Below are 22,129 nucleotides of genomic sequence, written 5' to 3'. Positions count from 1 at the left end.
GGCCAGTTAAAGCCCACTCCTATCGTCACATGCAATTGCCTGCCATCGACAGCCCCACTCCCAAATGGAAAGCCTACCAGGTAAGTTTTAGTGGCCTCCTGGTAGGGTCAGTGGGTGGGCATTTTTTTTCTGGGCACTCTGTGGCCCATGTGGGAAGAAGCATCAATGCCCCATTCGCCGCACCCACCATGGCAATGATGCTGCCTGACTTCAGCGACAGCCCCCTCTCACCACCCCACAAGGCAATGCTCCCAGACCACACACCTGTCTTTGAGGGGGGCCTGGGTATCAATGCACCCTCATTCTCTAGCAGTAGCCCTGGCAAATGGCTGATGCTGGCAATGATACTGCATAGCTCCCAGCTCTCTGACTGGGTCAAGTAGCTCTCTGGAGAGGGTCATGCTTGTTTTTAATTGGCTGTCATCCCCGACAGCTTCCAATTAATTAATTGCTGTCAGCAAAATACACCACTGGGTCCCAGTGATCGCTAAAAGGAGGTGGCTGCTCACTTCCTGCACCCACATATATAAACAAAAAAAAACAAGTGCAAGTAAAGATGAACTAGAATGACATTGAGAAGTGTCAGAATGAGCACTTAGTAATAGGAAAGATTGAATAGGCTGTAGAAAAGCATAGGTTGAGGTCTAAACTGACAGGGGTAGTTAAGATTACGAAAGAAAAATGGAAGACTTGCATTTATATAGTGCCCTTTCTGACTATTGGATATTTCAATACGCTTTACAGCCAATGAAGTTATTCTGGAAGTGCAGTCACTGCTGTCATATTGGAAACATGGCAGCCATTTTGAGTTCAGTAAACTGCTACAAATGGCAGTGTTATAAATGACAGGTGACCCCCCCCCCCCCTCCCTGTTTTGCTGAGTTATTTTTTTGAGGTAAACATATTGGCCAGGACACCGGAGGTAACTTTTCTGCCTTTCATTGGACTAATACTGTGGCACCTTTTGTATCCACCCTGAACAGGAACTGGACACTCAGGGTCCAACTGGGGAAAGGAAAAACAGGCTTAAGGACAAAAGAAAGCATGTCATATGAAATTTTTCAGATTGGAAGATGATCAGCAGTGGTGTTCTCCAAAAGTCTGTGTAAGGGCCACTGCTTTTGGAGTTTGATACAAAAAAATGGCAAGTTGGAATTGAGAATGTCACTTTTCACTGATGGCACCAAACTTGGGAAAAGTGGCAGGTACTGAGGATGAGACAAATTGTCTGTAATAGGATGGATGAGCAGAATGGGCAGACATGTGGCAGGTGAAATTGACCATAGGAAAGTATGATAATGCACTTAGGTAGAAGGGTTAGGGAAAAGCAACTTAACGCTTTCTATGCCAGCAATGTGACAGTTACAGAGGGCTCGCAGGAGCAGTGATACCTGGAGATGCATGTACATGGTTAACAAATCATATTAAACAGTGGTTAACAATTCATGTGGGCACTTCATACAAAGATAGACACTATGCTGAACATTTATAAAGCACCAGTGAGGCCCTCTCTGGACGATTGTGTCTAGTCCTGGAGAGGATGCAGAAAAGAAGATGCAGAATTTGTTGTTACAAATATATAAGGCATTGGTGACACGATATCTGGAGCATTGTGTCCAGTTTTGGTTTCCTTACTTGAAGAAGGATAGGATGGCACTGGAGAAAGTTCATCAAATTGATTCCAGGGATGAAAGAGCTGTCATACGAAGGGTGGTTGATTAGCTTGGACCTGTACTTGGACTTCAGAAGAATGAGGGACGATCTGATTGAGGTGCATAAAATGCTAAAGGGGATTGATAAGGTGGATGTGGAACAGATGTTCCCCCTTGTGGGACAGTCTCGAGCAAGACGGCATAGGTATAGATTGAGAGGAAAAAGAGATAGGTTCAAAATGGAGATGAGGAGGAACTATTTCTCTCAGAGGGTTGTGAGACTGTGGGACTCTCTGCTCCAGAGTGTAATGGAGGCAAATCTATTAACAGATTCAAGACAGAAATAGATACGTTTCTGATAGAAAGAGGAATAAAGGACTTTGGGAAGCAGGCAGGAGTATGGAGTTGAGACCAGGATAAGATCAGCCATGATCATGTTAAATGGTGGAATGGGCTTGAAGGGCTGTATTGCTTACTCCTGTTTCTAATTCCTATGTAAGAGAAAGTTCCAGGGATGAGGAATTGTAGCCATGAGTTTAAGTTGGCAATGGTTGCTCTCCTTGGAGCAGAGACATTGAGGTGAGATTTATAGAGGTGTTCAAGATCATGGCAAGTTGAGATAAAGCAAACTGGGAAAAACTATTCACGTTAGCTGATGGTACAAGGATTCAAGAGCCTTGGTTGTGGGCAAGCAGAGGGAATGTAAGGAAGAACACTTTTACACAATGAGTGGTGATGGCCCGGAACTCACTGTCCACTAGGATGGTGGAAACCGAAACAATAATGAATTTGAAATGTATTTAGATGAACCTTGAGAGGAGTAACTGTGCATAGTATATGGATTGAGCAGAGGAGTGGGACTGACTGGATTGCTTTGTGAAGCACTAGCAGGTATTTGATGGACTAAATGGCCTCCTCCTGAGGCCACCAACATGATAAAGTTTAAATAATTTTAAAAAACATTAATTCATATTTTAGCTTCTACCTTCGCCCCATATATGTGGCCTAATCATTATCTTACTCAAGGTAATTTTTAAAATAAAATTTAATTCAGTGGCTTTCCACTTCCTGGTCAACTGTGTCTCAGAATTCATCGATGGGATTGGCTATTTGGGAAGGTAGATGCTTTGGGAATCTTTATGAAAAACATTGCAGTTCATTGGATAGTGGAAGGAGGTAATATTCTTACCAGAGAGCCTGCTGGGTCTCTCATTGAGGCTTTCTTTCAGGTGAACAGTGAGAAAACTTGTCTTGTTGCTAATTGCAAAGGCCAATGATCTCAGTGTCTCTGATATACAGAGGAGGAGGTTGTGTTTCATTTCTGACTTTTAGTTTAAGAATTGGGAAAAAAATTAGGTTTTTATGGACAGGTTGCTGCAGTTAGCAAACAGTTAAAGGCAAACAGCAGCTTTCCATTGCTTCCTTCTCACTTGGCCCATTTCCTCAGTTATAATGCAGTCAGGATGGTTGAGACTTGGCTAAGTAATATTCGTATTAATTTATGTGTGGGTGGGGTGAATGTGGAATTTTAAACAAAGGCAAATTGAATAAGACTGTGGGTGATATTCATGAGATTATTGTCAAAGCAAAACTCTGTAGTTCACGCATTTGTTTTACAAATGAAAGCAGTCGTGACCATGCATACAAATGCAAGGAAGAAAACAAAACAGAGTTTGATTACATTGATTAAATTGGTTAATGTTAACAGGCATAAAATGGACACCAGTGCATGCAATATGGCAGACAGCAGCAAGCATGTTATTTTGTGAGGGCAGATAGAAATATGATCATGTCATTACCTCCATTAGAACTTTTATACAACACAGGAATGGGCCCTTCGGCCCACCACATCTGCGCCTGTTCCTCACCATTATTTAGACCCAGTAGTGTCATAGAGTCATAGAGATGCACAGCATGGAAGCAGACCCTTCGGTCCAACTCATCCATGCCGACCAGATATCCCAACCTAATCTAGTCCCACCTGCCAGTACCCGGCCCATATTCCACCAAACACTTCCTATTCATGTACGCATCCAAGTACCTCTTAAATGTTGTAATTGTACCAGCCTCCACCACTTCCTCTGGCAGCTCATTCCATACACGTGCCACCCTCTGCGTGAAAAAGTTGCCCCTTAGGTCTCTTTTATATCTTTCCCCTCTCACTCTAAACTAATGCCCTCTAGTTCTGGACTCCCCGACCCCAGGGAAAAGACTTTGCCTATTTATCCTATCCATGCCTCTCATAATTTTGTAAACCTCTATAAGGTCACCCCTCAGCCTCCGATGCTCCAGGGAAAACAGCCCCAGTCTGTTCAGCCTCACCTTATAGCTCAAATCCTCCAACCCTGGCAACATCTTTGTAAATCTTTTCTGAACCCTTTCAAGTTTCATAACATCTTTCTGATAGGAAGGAGGCCAGAATTGCATGCAATATTCCAACAGTGGCCTAACCAATGTCCTGTACAGCTGCAACATGACCTCCCAACTCCTGTACTCAATACTCTGACCAATAAAGGAAAGCATACCAAATGCCTTCTTCACTATCCTATCTACCTGAAACTCCACTTTCAAGAAGCTATGAACCTGCACTCCAAGGTGTCTTTGTTCAGCAACACTCTCTAGGACCTTACCGTTAAGTGTATAAGTCCTGCTAAGATTTGCTTTCCCAAAATTCAGCACCTCGCATTTAACTGAATTAAACTCCATCTGCCACTTTTCAGCCCATTGGCCCATCTGGTCCAGATCCTGTTGTAATCTGAGGTAGCCCTCTTCGCTGTCAATTACACTTCCAATTTTGGTGTCATCTGCAAACCTACTAACTGTACCTCTTATGCTCACATCCAAATCATTTACGTGAATGTCAACAAGTAGATGACCCAGCACCGATCTTTGTGGCACTCCATTGATCACAGGCCGCCAGTCTGAAAAACAACCCTCCACCATCCTCGGCTGAAAATGTGTTGCTGGAAAAACGCAGCAGGTCAGGCAGCATCCAAGGAGCAGGAGAATCGACGTTTCGGGCATGAGTCCTTCTTCAGGAATCATTCTTAAACTTTGTTGCTCTCACCTTCAACTTGTACCCTCTTATAGTTGATCTTGCCGCCCTGGGAAAAAGCCTCTGACTATCTACCCTATCAATGCCTCTCAATTTTGTAACTTTCTATGAGGTTGCCCCTCAGTCTCCACCTTTACAGTGAAAACAATCCGAGTTTATCCAACCTGTCCTGGTAAACCTTCTCTGCACCCTCTCCAAAGCATTCACGTCCCTTTGGTAGTGTTTCAACCAGAAATGCACATAATATTCCAAATGTGGCCTAACTAAAGGTTTGTATAACTGTAACATAACTCACCAACTTTTATATTCAATGCCCCGGCTGATGAAGGCAAGTGTGCAGTATGCCTTCTTGACCACCTTTATACACCTGTGTTGCTACTTTCAGGGATCTGTGGACCTGTGTGTTCAGATCTTTTGCTTTTACTTCATCAGATAAAGGACATCCTACCTGTTTGAAGCACCTCTGAAGTATTAGTTTTCCCTGAGTATAGGTAACAGTGTATATGAGGCATTCACAACAATTGTTAAACTGACCATTATCAAAAGATAATGAAATAAAAGCTGCACATGCTGGCAGACAATGTCTGTGGCCATCAGCGAAAAAATCAGAATAGTGTTTTGCCTCCCTGGTTCCAAGATCAAGGATGTCTCAGAGAGGGTGCAGAGTGTTTGCAAAGGGGAGAAGGGCCAGCAGCAAGTCATCGTATATATTGCAACCAACAAAATAGGAAGAGAAAAGGATGATATTCTGAGGGTAGAATCTAGAGTGTTAGGTAGGAGTTTACAAAGGAGATCTTCGAGATTAGTAATATCTGGATTACCCTCGGTGCTGCGAGCTAGTGATGATAGGAATAGGAGGATAGAGCAGATGAATGCATGGTTGAGGAGCTGATGTATGGGAGAAAGATTTACATTTTTTGGATCAATAGAATCTCTCCTGGGGTAGAAGTGACATGTACAAAAAGGACAGGTTGCACCTGAATTGGAAGGGAACTAATATACTGGTTGGGCGATTTGCTAGAGCTGCATGGGAGCATTTAAACTAGTAAGGTGGTGGGGTAGGACCCAGGGAAATAGTGAGGAAAGAGATGGATCTGAGACTGCTACAGGTGAGAACAGAAGTGAGTCAAACAGTCAGGGCAGGCAGGAACAAAGCAAAGAACAAGGTAGGACTGATAAATTAAACTGCATTTAATTCAATGCAAGAGGCCTAACAGGGAAGGCAAATGAACTCAGGGCATGATTAGGAACATGGGATTGGGATATCATAGCAATTACAGAAATGTGGCTCAGGGATGGGCAGGACTGGCAGCTTAATGTTCCAGGATACAATTGCCACAGGAAGGACAGAAAGGGAGGCAAGAGAGGAGGGGGAGTGGTGATTTTGATAAAGGATAGCATTACTGAGGGAGAATATTCCTGAAAATACATCCAGGGAAGTTATTTGGGTTGAACCAAGAAATAAGAAAGGGATGATCATCTTATTGGGTTTTATTATAGACCCCTAATAGTCAGAGGGAACTTGAGAAACAGATTTGTAAGGAGATCTCAGCTACCTGTAAGAATAATAGGGTGGTTATGGTAGGGGATTTTAACTTTCCAAACACAGACTGGGACTGCCATAATGTTAAGGTTTTAGATGGAGAGGAATTTGTTAATTGTGTACAAGAAAATTTTCTGATTCAATATGTGGATGTACCTACTAGAGAAGGTGCAAAACTTGACTACTCTTGAGAACTGAAAATGTTTTGCTGGAAAAGCGCAGCAGGTCAGGCAGCATCCAAGGAGCAGGAGAATTGACGTTTCGGGCATGAGCCCTTCTTCAGGAATAATCTTGAGAAATAAGGCAGGGCAGGTGACTGTAGTGTCAGTGGGGGAGCACTTTGGGACCAGTGACCATAATTTCAAAATTGTGATGGAAAAGGATCTAAAAGTTGAAGTTCAAAATTGGAGGAAGGCTAACTTTGATGGTATTAGGCAAGAACTTTCAAAAGCAGACTTGGGACAGATGTTCACAGATAAAAGGACAGCTGGAAAACGTGAAGCCTTCAGAAATGAGGTAACGAGAGTCCAGAGACAGTATATACCTGTTAGGGTGAAAGGAAAGGTTGGTAGGGATAGGGAATGCTGGATGACTAAAGAAATAGAGGGTTTGGTTAAGAAAAGGAAGGAATCATACGTCAGGTATAGACAGGATAGATCGAGTGAATCCTCAGAAGAGTATAAAGGAAGTAGGAGTATATTTAAGAGGGAAATCAGGAGGGCAAAAAGGGGACATGAGCTAGCTTTGGCAAATAGTGTTAAGGAGAATCCAAAGGATTTTTACAAATATGTTAATGACTAAAGGGTAACTAGGGAGAGAATGGGTCCCCTCAAAGATCAGCAAGACAGCCTTTGTACGGAAATGCAGGAGATGGGCGAGATACTAACCGAGTATTTTTCATCAGTGTTTACTGTGGAAAAGGACACAGAAGATATAGAATGCAGGGAAATAGATGGTGACATTTTGAAAAATGTCCATATTACAGAGGAGGAAGTGCTGGATGTCTTGAAAAGCATTAAAGTGGATAAATCTCCAGGACCTGATCAGGTATACCCTAAAACTCTGTGGGAAACTAGGGAAGTGATTGCTGGGCCACTTGCTGAGATATTTGTATCATCGATAGTCAAAGGTGAGGTTCTAGAAGACTGGAAGGTGACTAATGTGGTGCCACTGTTTAAGAAGGGTGGTAAGGACAAGCCAGGGAACTATATACCAGTGAGTCTGACTTCGGTGGTGGGCAAGTTGTTGGAGGGAATCCTGAGGGACAGGATGTACATGTATTTGGAAAGGCAAGGAGTAATTAAGGTTGGTCACCATGGCTTTGTGCGTGGGAAATCATGTCTCACAAACTTGATTGAGTTCATTGAAGAAGTAACAAAAATGAGTGATGAGGGCAGGGCAGTGGACGTGATCTATATAGACTTCAGTAAGGCGTACGACAAGGTTCCCCATGGGAGACTGGTTAGCAAGGTTAGGTCTCACAGAATACAGGGAGAACAAGCCTTTTGGAATCAGAACAGGCTCAAAGGTAGAAGACAGAGGGTGGTGATGGAGGGTTGTTTTTCAGACTAGAGGAAAACAGCCCCAGCCTGTTCAGCCTCTCTCTATAGCTCAAATCCTCCAACCTTGGCAACAACCTTGTAAAATCTTTTCTGAACCCTTTCAAGTTTCTCAACATCCTTCTGAGAGGAAGGTGACCAGAATTGCAATATTCCAAAAGTGGCCTAACCAATGTTCTGTACAGTTGCAATACGACATCCCAACTCCTGTACTCAATTCTCTGACCAATAAAAGAAAGCATACCAAATGCCGTCTTCACTATTTTATCTACCTGCGACTCTACTTTCAAGGAGCTATGAACCTGCAACTCCAAGGTCTCTTTGTTCAGCAACACTCCCTAGGACCTGACCATTAAGTGTATAAGTCCTGCCAAGGTTTGTTTTCCCAAAATACAGCACCTCGCATTTATCTGAATTAAACTCCATCTGCCACTTCTCAGCCCATCTGATCAAGATCCTGTTGTAATCCGAGGTAACCTTCTTCGTTGCCCCCACACTTCCAATTTTGCTGCAAACTTACTAATTATACCTTTTAAGCTCACATCCAAATCATTTATATAAATGACGAAAAGTAGTGGACCCAGCACCGATCCTTGTGGCACTCCACTGATCACAGGCGTCCAGTCTGAAAAACAACCCTCCGCCACCACCCTCTGTCTTCTATCTTTGAGTCAGTTCTGTATCCAAATGGCTAGTTCTCTCTGTACAGAAGAACCTCGATCATCCGAATATCAATCTTCTGAATTTCGAATGATCCGAAGATTGCAAAGTCCTGATAGAAACATTATATTAAAGAGGTTTTTCCAACACTGATTGCGTCTTTTGTTTACAATGATTAAAAGTGAATTTGGCAAATGCTGCCGAGAACAGTCCTGGACATTGATGGGAGCCCAGGCACAGTCTCCAAATGACTGACTGCCAGCCCCCTCTCTCTCCCCATACTTTCCCTGGAGTTCTACACAGGGGTGTACCCTAACCCCCCATTCCCGAGATAATCTCTCCAGCCTTGTCCTGTAAAGGACAAAGGTAGAACTTGTTAAAAATGTGTGTGTGTGTTTGTGTGTGTGTGTCTCCACTATTTAGAGACTCACCCCTCAAAGGCAGCAGCAGGGGTGCGGGGGTAGCTGGGTCGCACGGGGGCAGGGTGTGGGCACTGGCATTGAGGTGGTGGATGGTTGGGTGAGTGTGGATAGAGGTGCAGGGTTGGATGGCATTGGGGTTGGGGGTGGGGTAGGGGCAGGTGGGGTTGGACAGGGTTGGGTGTGGGGATAGGGACTGGCGTGGACCAGGGTTGGGTGCGCAGATGCTGTTGGACGGGGTAGAGGGTGGTGGACAGGGGAGGGGGGGGGGGGGCTCGTGCGTGATTTGCTGCTTCCTCGTCTTCTGAATGGAGAATGGACTTAGCAAGTGCTCACTGTGTCAATCTGATTGAACTGATGGCAGGCTGGCAGGCTTCAGCAATGCTGCAGGCCCCTTACACACAATTGGGTGTCTGCTTAGAAACAAACCCTGAGACAGAGAGGGAGCAAGGCAGGCAAAGCGAGGAAATAAGAAACTTCAGAAAACTCCAAGCCCCAGAGGAGAGGCATTGAATCAATTAATCAAATAATTAATTATCGGAATGAAATAGTGCCCACCCATCTCATTCAGATAATCAAGGTTCCTCTGTATTCCATGAGATCTAACCTTGCCAACCAGTCTCCCAAAGGGAACCTTATCGAACGCTTTACTGAAGTCTATATAGATCATATCTACCACTCTGTCCTCATTGATTCTCTTTGTTATTTCTTCAAAAAACTCAATCAAGTTTGTGAGACATGATTTCCCACACACAAAGCCATGTTGACTATCCCTAATCAGTTCTTGCCTTTCCAAATACATGTACATCCTGTCCCTCAGGATTCCCTCCAACAACTTGCCCGCCACCAACATTAGGCTCACTGATCTGTAGTTCCCTAGCTGTTCCTTACCACTGTTCCCTAGCTGTTCCTTCTTAAACAGTGGCACCATGTTAGCCAAATTCCAGTCTTCCGGCATCTCACTTGTGACTATCGATGATACAAATATCTCAGCAAGAGGCCTAGCAATCACTTCCCTAGCTTCCCACAATGTTTTAGGGCACACCTGATCAGGTCCTGGGGATTTGTCCACTTTTATGCATTTCAAGACATCCAGCACTTCGTCCTCTGTAATATGGACATTTTTCAAGGTGTCACCATCTATTTCCCTACATTCTATATCTTCCATGTCCTTTTCCACAGTAAATACTGATGCAAAATACTCGTTTAGTATCTCCCTCATCTCCTGCGGCTCCACACAAAGGCTGCCTTGCTGATCTTTGAGTGGTCCCATTCCCTCCTAATGTATTTGTAAAAACCCTTTGGATTCTCCTTAACTCTATTTGCCAAAGCTATCTTGTGTCCCCTTTTTGCCTTCCTGATTTCCCTCTTAAGTATAATCCTACTGCCTTTATACTCTTCTAAAGATTCATTCAATCATTCTTGATATATGCTTCCTTCTTTTTCTTAACCAAACCCTCAATTTCTTTAGTCATCCAGCATTCCCTATCCCTACCAGTCTTTCCTTTCACCCAACAGGAAATATATTCTCTTTGGACTCTCGTTATCTCATTTCCGAAGGCTTCTCATTTTCCAGCTGTCCCTTTACCTGCAAATATCTGCCCCCAATCAAATTTTGAAAGTTCCTACATAATACCATCAAAATTGGCCTTTCTCCAATTTAGAACTTCAACTTTTAGATCTGGTCTATCCTTTTCCAACACTATTTTAAAACTGATAGAATTATGGTCACTGGCCCCAAAGTGCTCCCTCACTGACACCTCAGTCACCTGCCCTGCCTTCACCTGCCCTGCCTTATTTCCCAAGAGTAGGTCAAGTTTTGCATCTTCTCTAGTAGGTACATCCACATATTGAATCAGAAAATTTTCTTGTACACACTTAATGAATTCATCTTCATCTAAACCCTTAACACAATGGCAGTCCCAGTCTATGTTTGGAAAGTTAAAATCCCCTACCATAACCACCCTATTATTCTTACAGATAGCTGAGATCTCCTTACAAGTTTGTTTTTCAATTTCAATTTCCCTCTGACTATTAGGGGGTCTATAATATAACCCAATAAGGTGATCAGCCCTTTCTTAGTTCTCAGTTCCACCCAGATAACTTCCCTGGATGTACAGCTGTAATGATATCCCTTATCAAAAACGCCATTCCTTCTCCTCTGTTGGCTCCCTTTCTGTCCTTCCTGCAGCATTGTATCCTGGAACATTAAGCTGCAAGTCCTGTCCATCCTGAGCCATGTTTCTGTAATTGCTGTGATGTCCCAGTCCCATGTTCCTAACCATGCCTTCCCTGTTAGACCCGTTGCATTGAATTAATTTATCATTCCTACCTTGTTCTCTGCTTTGTCCCTGCCTGCCCTGACTGTTTGACTTGCTTCTTATCTCAAGTGTACCATACCAAAGAAGAAATGTTTGTCTTTTAGTTCTGTGTGGGAACTACACCAATTCTAGAAGTACCTGCTAGTCTGTAGTTAGGTTTCTCATATTTAATTGCCAAAGGCAAGTCCATGCAACTTTGTGGATTTATATTAATATAAATGAACCAGAGCTGCTTAAATGTACATGAACGATCATTTCAAGAATCATAGCTTTATTTTCAGGTCACTTTTGAAATCAGCTCTTTGGATACTTTTACATTTCTCCATGTTCCAGTAATTTTGTGTTAAGTATTCTGGTGTTAAGTACTTTGGTTTTAAACTTTGAAGATAATTTAGAAAACAGTGTTTCCAGTCAACTCCCCCTTTCTTATATCTTTCCAAATAAAAGGAGGAAGAAATGCCAGGAACTCCAATTATGCCAGTAGTGCGTCCCTTTGCTCGTCGTCTGACCCCTTCCCACCCACCCACTTTTGTTGGGCCTGAGCATGAGGAACCTGGGAGAAAGGGAGGATTGCAGATGCTGGAGATCAGAGTCGAGAGTTTGGTGCTGGTAAAGCAGAGCAGGAGAGGTAGCATCTGACGATTGTCCTGCTCCTCGGATACTGCCTGACCTACTGTGCTTTTCCAGCACCACACTTATGAGGAATCCAGGGCAAACTCATAATATCGGCCAGCAGCCCAAGGCAAAGCTGTGCCGACTGTTTTAAAGACATTTGCTGTGAGTATATATTGCAGGCCTGGGATCCAATGGCAATGCTAGTTGCTCCTACAAACAAACATCTCTTTTTCCACCGCCTTCCAAATATGTTGTGGGGTGGACAAAGTTAAAAATTGCACGGACACCAGATTATATCCCAACAAGATTATTTGGAAGTACTAGCTTTCAGAGCACTGCTTTTGGATGAAGGATTGGGGATTTGCACTGCTCAGTCACTTGCCCATAGATGTGACATCTTGCCTTCCTTCTTACTGTGCCAGTCATTTATGTTATTCAAAACTATGTGAGAGCTGAATTACACTTTTTAGCCTCCCAAGAATTTTATCCTCATTTGTGAGTCAATTTACTTTTTTAAGTAGCTGAATCCTTTTGAGTTAATGCTGCTCCTCCTAATTTCATCATAAAGTAAATAAAGATGTTGGATCTTACCTTTATGATGCAGCCTCCAAGGGTCTCTTTAATACCCCCTGAAAGTCTGAAAAAAATTGACTACTGCATGCTTGATGCTTACTGCTCAATTTGAAACCCAGTTTGGCCTCAGTCTGGTGTTCAGCCCTCAGTCTACAACTGCAGTCTGTTTAGTGCCCATCATAGATACAAACCTTGAATATCAGCTGAGCAGGCCTAACTAAGATGACATGTGACACACTTACAGGGTGGCATCATTAATTGGTTGCTGCCAGACATATTGAACCCTTTGGCATACATTTAATCACAAGAAAATTGGCATTGCGCAATCCAATTTTTAAACATACCTCCCCTGTGAATAGTCTACAGTATGTGTTACAATGGGATCTGTGAGGGAATGTAGAAAATATGAATGAAGTACAAATATAATTGATTTTTGAAAAGATTGTAACAAGCTCGAGGTGCTGTATAGTTGGGAATTTTTATATTACTAAAAACTGTCATAAGTGTTCTGTTCCCTTGTGGGTTAACAGTGCCCTTTTAGCACTGACTATTTTTATTGTGTTATAATCTTTAGTTTGAAATGTCTCATATTGCTACAAAAATCTTTTCTTACTTCACATCATATTTTTCTCAGGGGATTGATTTTGTTCCTCTGATATTACATACCCTCCTATGTTAGAAACACTTGATGTTTCCTGAAATAAGAATCCATCCTCAGCAACTTTATCTTTTACAGATTTTTGTCACTGATATTTTACTATAAATTTTTTGAACAATTGAAAGATTGATTGTTATGAAACTAAACTCCTGATCTATACTGAAGTAGTTAAGCCAGGTGGGACTTGTCTAGGGATATGATGGTTGGTGTCAGCTGTTGCTCTCTCTCCTGAGAGTACCCTGTAGATTTGAACACATAGTCTACGGGGACAACTTAGAGCCGTGCTAAAGGAATGCTGCTCTGTTGGGCTTATCAGATGAGACTGTAAACTGAGGTCAGATCACTCTCGAGTGGACCAAAGAATCTAAGAACTAGGAGCAGGAGGACAAAATTCAGCTGCGCAAACCTGCGACATCATTTAATATAATCATGGTTGATCTCATCTCAGCTTTAACTCCACTTTCCTGCCTGCTGTCTATAACCCTTCAACCTGTTCCTGACTAAAAACCTGTCTAATTCCTCCTTAAGTGTACTCAATATCGAGGCATTCATTATACACTGTGGTAATGAATTCCACAGATTCACGACCCTTTGAGAGAATGTAATTTTTCCTCTTCTCTGTTAAAGTGCCCCTTATCCTAAAACGATGATCTCTCATTCTAGACTGCCATACGAGGAAACACCCTTTCTACATCTACTTTGTCAATCCCCTTTTGTATCATACATACCTCAATTAGATCTCCTCTCATTCTTCTAAACTCCAGGCCTAAGCTGCTCAATCTCTCTTCATAAGACAAACCCCTTATTCCTGGAATCAATCTAGTGAACCTTCTCTGAACTGCCTCCAACACAACTACATCCCTCCTCAAGTCAGGGGTCCAAAAGGTCTCACTAATACCTTGTATAATTGCAGCAACACTTCCCCACTTTTATGGTCTAACCTTTTAGCAAAAGGCATAAATGATATCCTGACAATTTTTGAAGAAGAGCAGATGAGTTCTCCTGCCATCCTGACCAGCCAAGTTAATCAAAGTAAATAATGCACCTCAATGTTTTTTGGTAGGGGCTTACTGTGTAAATTAATGTTTCCTAAGTTTTTGTTCCCCATGAACCCCAATTCATGGCTTGCTCAAAGTTACAATGCCTTCGTGAGAACTACTGGGGAAAGCTGTGAGAGTGGGACCTGTCCTTTAGAGCAGGAGTCGAGAGTGTGGTGCTGGAAAAGCACAGCAGGTCCGGCAGCATCTGAGGAGCTGAAAAATCAACATTTTGGGCAGAAGCTCTTCATCAGGAATGAGGCTGGGAGCCTCGGGGGTGGAGAGATAAGTGGGAGGGAAGTGGGTCTGGGGGTAAGGTAGTTGAGAGTGCAATAGGTGAATGGAGGTGGGGATAAATGTGATAGGTCAGAGGGGAGGGTGGAGTGGATAGGTGGGAAGGGAGATGGACAGATGGGATGGGTCATGAGGACCGTGCTGAGCTGGAAGGTTGCACACAGCTCCATTGTATTGCTGTCTCAGGGCTTGCACCTCCAAAATTTCAGCTTATGACCCTTACGTTAGAAGGCCTAGTGTAGATTGTCTGCTGGCAGTATCTTCTAAACCCTCGATCTCTACCACCCAGAAGGATAATTGCAGTAGATACATTGGAACACCACCACCTACAAATTCCCTTCCAAGCTACACACTATCCTGACTTGGAATTATGGCACTGTTGATGTGTCAAAATCCTAGAATTCCCTTACTTACAGCACTGTGGGTGTACCTATATCCCAAGAACAACAGCGGTTCAAGAAGACAGCTAGCTCACTATTGCCTTCTATAGCCAAGTAGGGATTGGCAAAGAATGTCAGCCTAGCTAGCATTGACGCATCCCATGAAACATCTGTCAAAAATAATTGGTTGCTGTATTTCCTTTCTTTTCCACTCAAACACTATATTACAAAGGATTTTATTGAATGTAAAGCACTTTGATTCATCCTATGATTGTGAACGATCTTGTAAAGCTTCATTTTACCAATAGGGCTAAGGTGAGGGATAATCTGCCAGAGTTCCCATTGTTTATTGCTATCCATTGGCTCTTATTGGAATTGTGTTTTTGTGCTCCAATTGCTGATCAATTATCACTTCCAAACTTTGAAAATTCAAGACTCTGCAAAGTGACCTTCTACAGCTGCTTTGGGACAGAAAATTTGAACAGTAAGATACACATTCCTAAATTGTTTATGCGCATACTCTCCAACATCCTCCAGCAGTGTGCTGAATGTTAAATATTTATGACTGTTAGCCTAAGACAGTATGATGTTCTGGATATCAACCAATAGTAAATGTGATTTTGTTTCATGGAGAAGTTTGCTTGATTTGAATAGCTATTCAGTGTTGTCTGAGCGGCTGTAACAAAGGGAAACAAGGTGGGATAAAATGTCCTATTGAAACTTAAACTCATGAGCCTTTGGTTGAGAAAATGACATGACCTGCCATGTGAAAATAACAAAAAGCCAAAGGCTGGCTGATCCCTCCATACAGTAAAGTAAATACAAATGGGACAAAAAAAAGGAGTTTGAATATGCCCTTACATTTGTTTTCACAGTGCAGGCCAGAATTTCGCAAGGAATGCCAAACTCATATCATTTGCAAGACATGATTGCAGATTATAATTGATTGCCTTTCCTTTTTTTAAAACCTAAAAGGATTTTCACAAAATAAGGTGGGAGCTGCTGCAAACCAAACTAATATTTAGTAGATTACTTGTTATGCTTGGACTTGCAGATCCTAGGTTAGCATTTAGAATTTCACAATAATTCTTCATTCCATAAGATAACCATCATTCTTTCAATAGGTGCCTCATTGTTCAGCCTGTGTTTGAAAGTTTTTCACGTAGTTCTTTTCTGGGAGACTCCAAGTATTGAGCAATAGGATTATGAGAAAGTGAAAAGCTAAATCCAACTTGTCTTAACTTCACGGACAAAATCTCTACGTTTAGGCTAAAGTAAACTGGACCAGCTGGACATTTATTATTTTTAGTCAATTATATATCTGAGGCAGCTTCTCAAAATAGATAAGGAAGGGTTACCAGTGCCAAGGGGTATTCAGCATTTCAGGAAAACAAGACATAAAATGTTTACTGCTTTAGTGACACGCGGGCTAAATAAATTCAGGAACAAACCCCACTAGAGTTGGAACATAACCAGCTCTGATAATAAAGCACAATGGGGCATATATGCTGCAGCTGAGCCAAAAACTATCAGCAAGGGCTCAAAGCCAAGAATTTAGTCAAATATCCATTAGATTTCCAAATCTGTTTCAACTGTGAATAAAATTAGTAGATTTATCCCTTTTAATTTCTTACTTCGACTTCTAAAGGCATCTTAATAGGTTGTTTAGAAATATCGGAAAGAACAAATTAACCATTTTTCAACCTTTTATTCCCCTATAACTAAACTTCAAATTTTCATGTGTCACTTCCTTCTTCTGCACATTACCTGTAAAGGTATAATATCAAGCAGCTTCTAGTTTGAATTATTTGGAACATGTTTGGACTTAAAAATGTCACAATTCAAAAGCTCCATTTCGTCCAGTCTCTGGACCCCAAGGAAACCCCGCCACATTGACTCTGTGGGAATTTCTCAGGAAGTTTGAATTTCCAACAGATTACTCTCTTTCTCCCTCGGACCATTCATAAATATCTCTGACAGGGAGTTAGAGTTGAATACTTTGAATGGTTTGGGCATACATACATGGATAGTTATATAGGAGGTGTGAGACAGAAATGTCCTATTCTAACTTCTGGGTAACTATACCAATTGGGCCTTCAATCACTCACACTGACCCCTTTGACACTGTGATGATCCATCCTGACACCCAGACTCATTCAACTGCCTTGCACTCACTTACCATCCTAACCACTGATCTCACTCATTCTATCCACTTTCACAGTTGGAATATATATAGCCATTCACCAGTACATCACATTGAGAAGTTTTGGGACCTTTAGACACACAGAGAATGCAGCAGCTAATGCTGTAAAAAGGGTTTGTGGTGTCTGCAGAACTTCTCTTTGCTTCCCTCTGTGGATTCGTGTGTTGAGGGAGTCCTTCTGGATCCTCCATTTGACATTTGGCCAGAAAAATCATTTGCAGGTAAATGGGCTGTTTTTTGTCAGATCAATATTGGACACAGGCATTCCACTGAATAGAAGATTCAGGCCAAAATATCATTGCAAAAAATCATTTTTAAAATAAATTAGTGGTCCTGCCAAGTTTTCTAAAGTATTTCAGCTCCAGAGAAATTTGCATGAATGTGATCAAGTCCCAGGCATGAGAATAAACAAGCTGTTCTTGGATTAACCCATTGTTACTTCAAGCAAACCACCAAAATGATCATGTTACTGTCAATTGGCAAAAGAAGAGGAAGTGGTGGAAGCCAGCAGTCGAAGCGATCATTCAAGTGTTGAATTCATGACACACATTCACGAGCACAACTTCTTTTTGTGAACCAAATGTTTAAATTGTCATTACTTTTAACACAGCATGTCATGCATTTTGGTACAAAGTTAAAAATCACACAACACCAGGTTATAGTCCAACAGGTTTATTTGGAAGCACTAGCTTTCGGAGCATTGCTCCTTCATCAGGTGGTTGTGGAGTATAAGATCATTCTCCTGCTCCTTGGATGCTGCCTGACCTGCTGCGCTTTTCCAGCAACACATTTTTCAGCTCTGATCTCCAGCATCTGCAGTCCTCACTTTAACTTCCAGACCTCTCCGCCCCCACCCCCTCTCTGGCCTATTACCCTCACCTTAACCTCCTTCCACCTATTGCATTCCCAATGCCCCTTCCCGAAGTCCCTCCTCCCTACCTTTTACCTTACCTGGCTTGGCACACTCTCCTCATTCCTGAACAAGGGCTTATGCCCGAAATGTCGATTCTCCTGCTCCTTGGATGCTGCCTGACCTGCTGCGCTTTTCTAGCAACACATTTTCCAGCTCCAGCATCTGCAGTCCTCACTTTGTGGCTGAACACTTTAACTCGCCCTCTCACTCCGCCAAGGACATGCAGGTCCTTAGCCTCCTCCATTGCCAGACCATTGCAACACGACGCCTGGAGGAAGAGCGCCTCATCTTCAGCCTAGGAACCCTCCAACCACAAGGGATGAATGCAGATTTCTCCAGCTTCCTCATTTCCGCTCCCCCCACCTTTTCTCAGTCCCAACCCTCGGACTCAGCACTGCCTTCTTGACCTGCAATCTTCTTCCCGACCTGTCCGCCCCCACCCCCTCTCCGGCCTATCACCCTCATCTCAACCTCCTTCCACATATCGCATTCCCAACGCCCCTCCCCCAAGTCCCTCCTCCCGACCTTTTATCTTAGCCTGCTTGGCACACCCTCCCCATTCCTGAAGACGGGCTTATGCCTGAAACGTTGATTCTCCTGCTCCTTGGATGCTGCCTGACCTGCTGCGCTTTTCCAGCAACACATTTTTCAGCTCTCCGGCATCTGCAGTCCTCACTTTACCACAATTTCCCCTCAGACGTGGTTGACGATGCTCTCCACCGCATCTCCTCCACTTCCTCCTCCTCCGCCCTTGAACCCCGCCCCTCCAATCGCCACCTGGACAGAACCCCACTGGTCCTCACCTACCACCCCACCAACCTCCAGATACATCGTATCATCCTTCATCATTTCCGCCACCTCCAAACGGACCCCACCACCAGGGATATATTTCCCTCCCCTCCCCTATCAGCGTTCCGGAAAGACCACTCCCTCCACGACTCCCTCGTCAGGTCCACACCCCCAACCAACCAAACCTCCACTCCCGGCACCTTCCCCTGCAACCGCAAGAATTGCAAAACTTGCGCCCACACCTTCCCCCTTACTTCCATCCAAGGCCCCAAGGGATCCTTCCATATCCATCACAAATTCACCTGCACCTCCACGCACATCATTTACTACATCCGCTGCAACCGATTTGGCCTCCTATACATTGGGGAGACAGGCCGCCTACTTGCGGAATGTTTCAGAGAACACCTCTGGGACACCCACATCAACCAACCCAACTGCCCTGTGGCTGAACACTTTAACTCCCCCTCCCACTCCGCCAAGGACATGCAGGTCCTTGGCCTCCTCCATTGCCAGACCATGGCAATACGACGCCTGGAGGAAGAGCGCCTCATCTTCCGCCTAGGAACCCTCCAACCACAAGGGATGAATGCAGATTTCTCCAGCTTCCTCATTTCCCCTCCCCCCACTTTATCTCAGTCCCAACCCTCAGACTCAGCACCGCATTCTTGACCTGCAATCTTCTTCCCGACCTCTCCGCCCCCACCCCCCTCTCCGGCCTATTACCCTCACCTTAACCTCCTTCCATCTATCGCATTCCCAATGCCCCTCCCCCAAGTCCCTCCTCCCTACCTTTTATCTTAGCCTGCTTGGCACACACTCCTCATTCCTGAAGAAGGGCTTATGCCCGAAACGTTGATTCTCCTGCTCCTAAGATGCTGCCTGACCTGCTGCACTTTTCCAGCAACACATTTTTCAGCTCTGATCTCCAGCATCTGCAGTCCTCACTTTATCCTATAAGATCATAAGACACAGAATTTATAGCAAAAGTTTACAGTGTGGTGTAACTAAAATTATATATTGAAAAAGACCTGGTTTATTTATTAAGTCTCTCATCTTTTAGAATGACCATGTTGGTTTCAGTTCTTTCATGCGTAAATCTCAAAACTTCTTTAAAAGTTACATTCTCAAGTGAACTTTAACAATTGGTGTCATAGCGGCCTACATAATGCATTAAAGTGTGAAGTGCTCTGTGTGAGACTGTCTATGCCACAATAGTCAGATTGATTCTAATCTAAAAAATGGATTTACAGAATCTTTTGTGGGTTCATGTAGTTTTTGAGAAAAGTAAAATATATTTCTGGAAGTATAAATTCACCCCACATATGTATATGTGTGCATGTGGGTGTGTGGGTGTGTGTGTGGGGGGTGGGGGGGGGGGGTTGTACAGGGGTTATGAGTGTCTGTGAGAGAGGGTGTGTGTGTGAGTGTGAGTGTAAAGGGGTATAAGTCTGTGAGAGGGTGCATGTGCGAGTATGTGTGATCATATGAGAGAGGATCTGTATGTGTGTGTGTGTGTGTGTGTGTATGCATCTCCAAATCATTTTGGTAGAAGGTTTAGTTACTAAATACAGATTTTGTATTCTCCCTAATTTAATTTACATGATTGATTTTTTGTAGTTTTTTTCAAGAGAGAATGGGTGAAGAGAGCTTATTTCGGGACAAGGTAGCAGTATTTCTGATGCTTTGGTGTGGATGAGGAAAGATTAGGGGTTGCCTGTGTCATTGAGATGGAATTAATTAGTCTTGGTTATGGATATGATTTGAGGTTTGAAACCCCAGCTTTAGGTTGACCAGAATATAATACGTACTTGTAGTTTGGTTCAGTAAAAGCAAGTTTTTGGGCAGGAGATTAGAAGTGTCAGTGGGCACCTCCTAGCAAGAGTTATAAAGAATGTCCTAGTTTGTCCTCTTGTTTAATTGTGGTAAACTCCAAACCATTTTACTATTTAACATTGGACCAGAATGGAGATAACTATAAGGTAAACAGCAAGTGTTCTGGAAGGGGGGAAATGCGTGTCATTAATACACTTTCAAAATGTTTGGTAATGAATGGTTGGTTTTTTTTAAGTATAGGGCTCTTTAGTACTAATTGCAAGTCTGTGCATGCAGTGTAAGTTAAAGACACTAACTTGTGCAGAAAGTTTCAGGTTGCTGTGTGACTGTATGGCTTATAGGCAATTATTGTGTTGACTGTCTCTGTTCCAATGGATAATGGCCCTGACCAGGGCTGTGAACGAAGCAAAATAAAGAAGAACCTGAAGACAGCAAATTGCCGTAGGTGTGTAGAGCATGAAGCTGGGAGTGGACGATGAATACAGGGGCATAGGACAAGAGATGAAGTCACAGTTTAGGCAGCTGTCGAAGGAAATGAGAAGCAAGAGGTCGATGGCAGTTCCAAATGGAAAAAGGATATTGTCTGAATAGACGCAGCCACTAACAACATTGACAAAAACTTGGAAGACCAGAAATGATAGAACAGTTGAGATGAGAAAAGATTGGGCGCTAATCAGTAAAGCTTCAAACTGGTGTGGCAGGTCAGTGCTAAAGTAAGATGTTGTTGGGAAGTGGCTGGCTTGAGGGAAAGTTGCTACTTGAGGCAAAGAGCTGATCTTAAACTCTCAAAGTTGGAGCTGAAGCTGGAAGGAATATAAGAACAAAAGCTTCAGGAGCAGAATTAGACCATTCAATCCATGAAGTCTGCTCTGCCATTCGATCATGACTGATAGTTTCTGAACCTCATTCTCCTGCCTTCTCTCTATAACCCATGATCTGCTTACTAATCAAGAACTTCTACCTTAAATACACTCATGACACAGCCTCCACAACACTCCGTGACAATAAGATCCACAGATTCATACCCTCTGGATGAAAGAATTCCTCCTCATTTCAGTTCTAAAGGGTCATCCCTTCACTCTGAGGCTGTGCCCTTGGGCTCTGGTCTCTCCAATTGTCGAAAACACCTTCTCCACATCCATTCTATCCTGGCCTCTCAGTATTCTGTAAGTTTCAACTTCACTGAGCACTGATCCAGTGTCTTTAACTGCTCCTCGTATGACAAGCCCTTTATCCCCAGGATCATCCTTGTTAACTTCCTTGGACCCCCTCGGAGACCAGCACATTCTTCATTTGATGTGGGTTCCAAAACTGCTCACAGTATTCCAAATGTAGTGTGACCCGAGCCTTGTACAGCCTCAGCAGTACATCCCTGCTGGACCAGGGAAAGGTGGCAGAAAGAAACAATTTGTCATAGGGAGTCATGAATTATTCTTGCCCTCCAGATAACCTTGGAGTAATAAGAGGGTTGAGTATGGAGAGGGAATATGTGGCAGTGATTGACATGGCAGAACCAAACTTGATAGTGGATGACAAAACTAGGTGTGCTTGAATTGCACTCATATCCTGGATGCTGTAGTTGGCTGAAGACCTGGCCTGGAGGATGGTGGAAGTGAGGGAACTAT

The sequence above is a fragment of the Chiloscyllium plagiosum genome, unplaced genomic scaffold, assembly GCF_037043375.1.
Source record: "Chiloscyllium plagiosum isolate Xiang-an unplaced genomic scaffold, Cpla_swu_hap1 HiC_scaffold_22, whole genome shotgun sequence".
NCBI lineage: Eukaryota > Metazoa > Chordata > Chondrichthyes > Orectolobiformes > Hemiscylliidae > Chiloscyllium > Chiloscyllium plagiosum.
The sequence above is the reverse complement of the archived record's forward strand: the minus strand, read 5'-3'. Positions refer to the sequence as shown.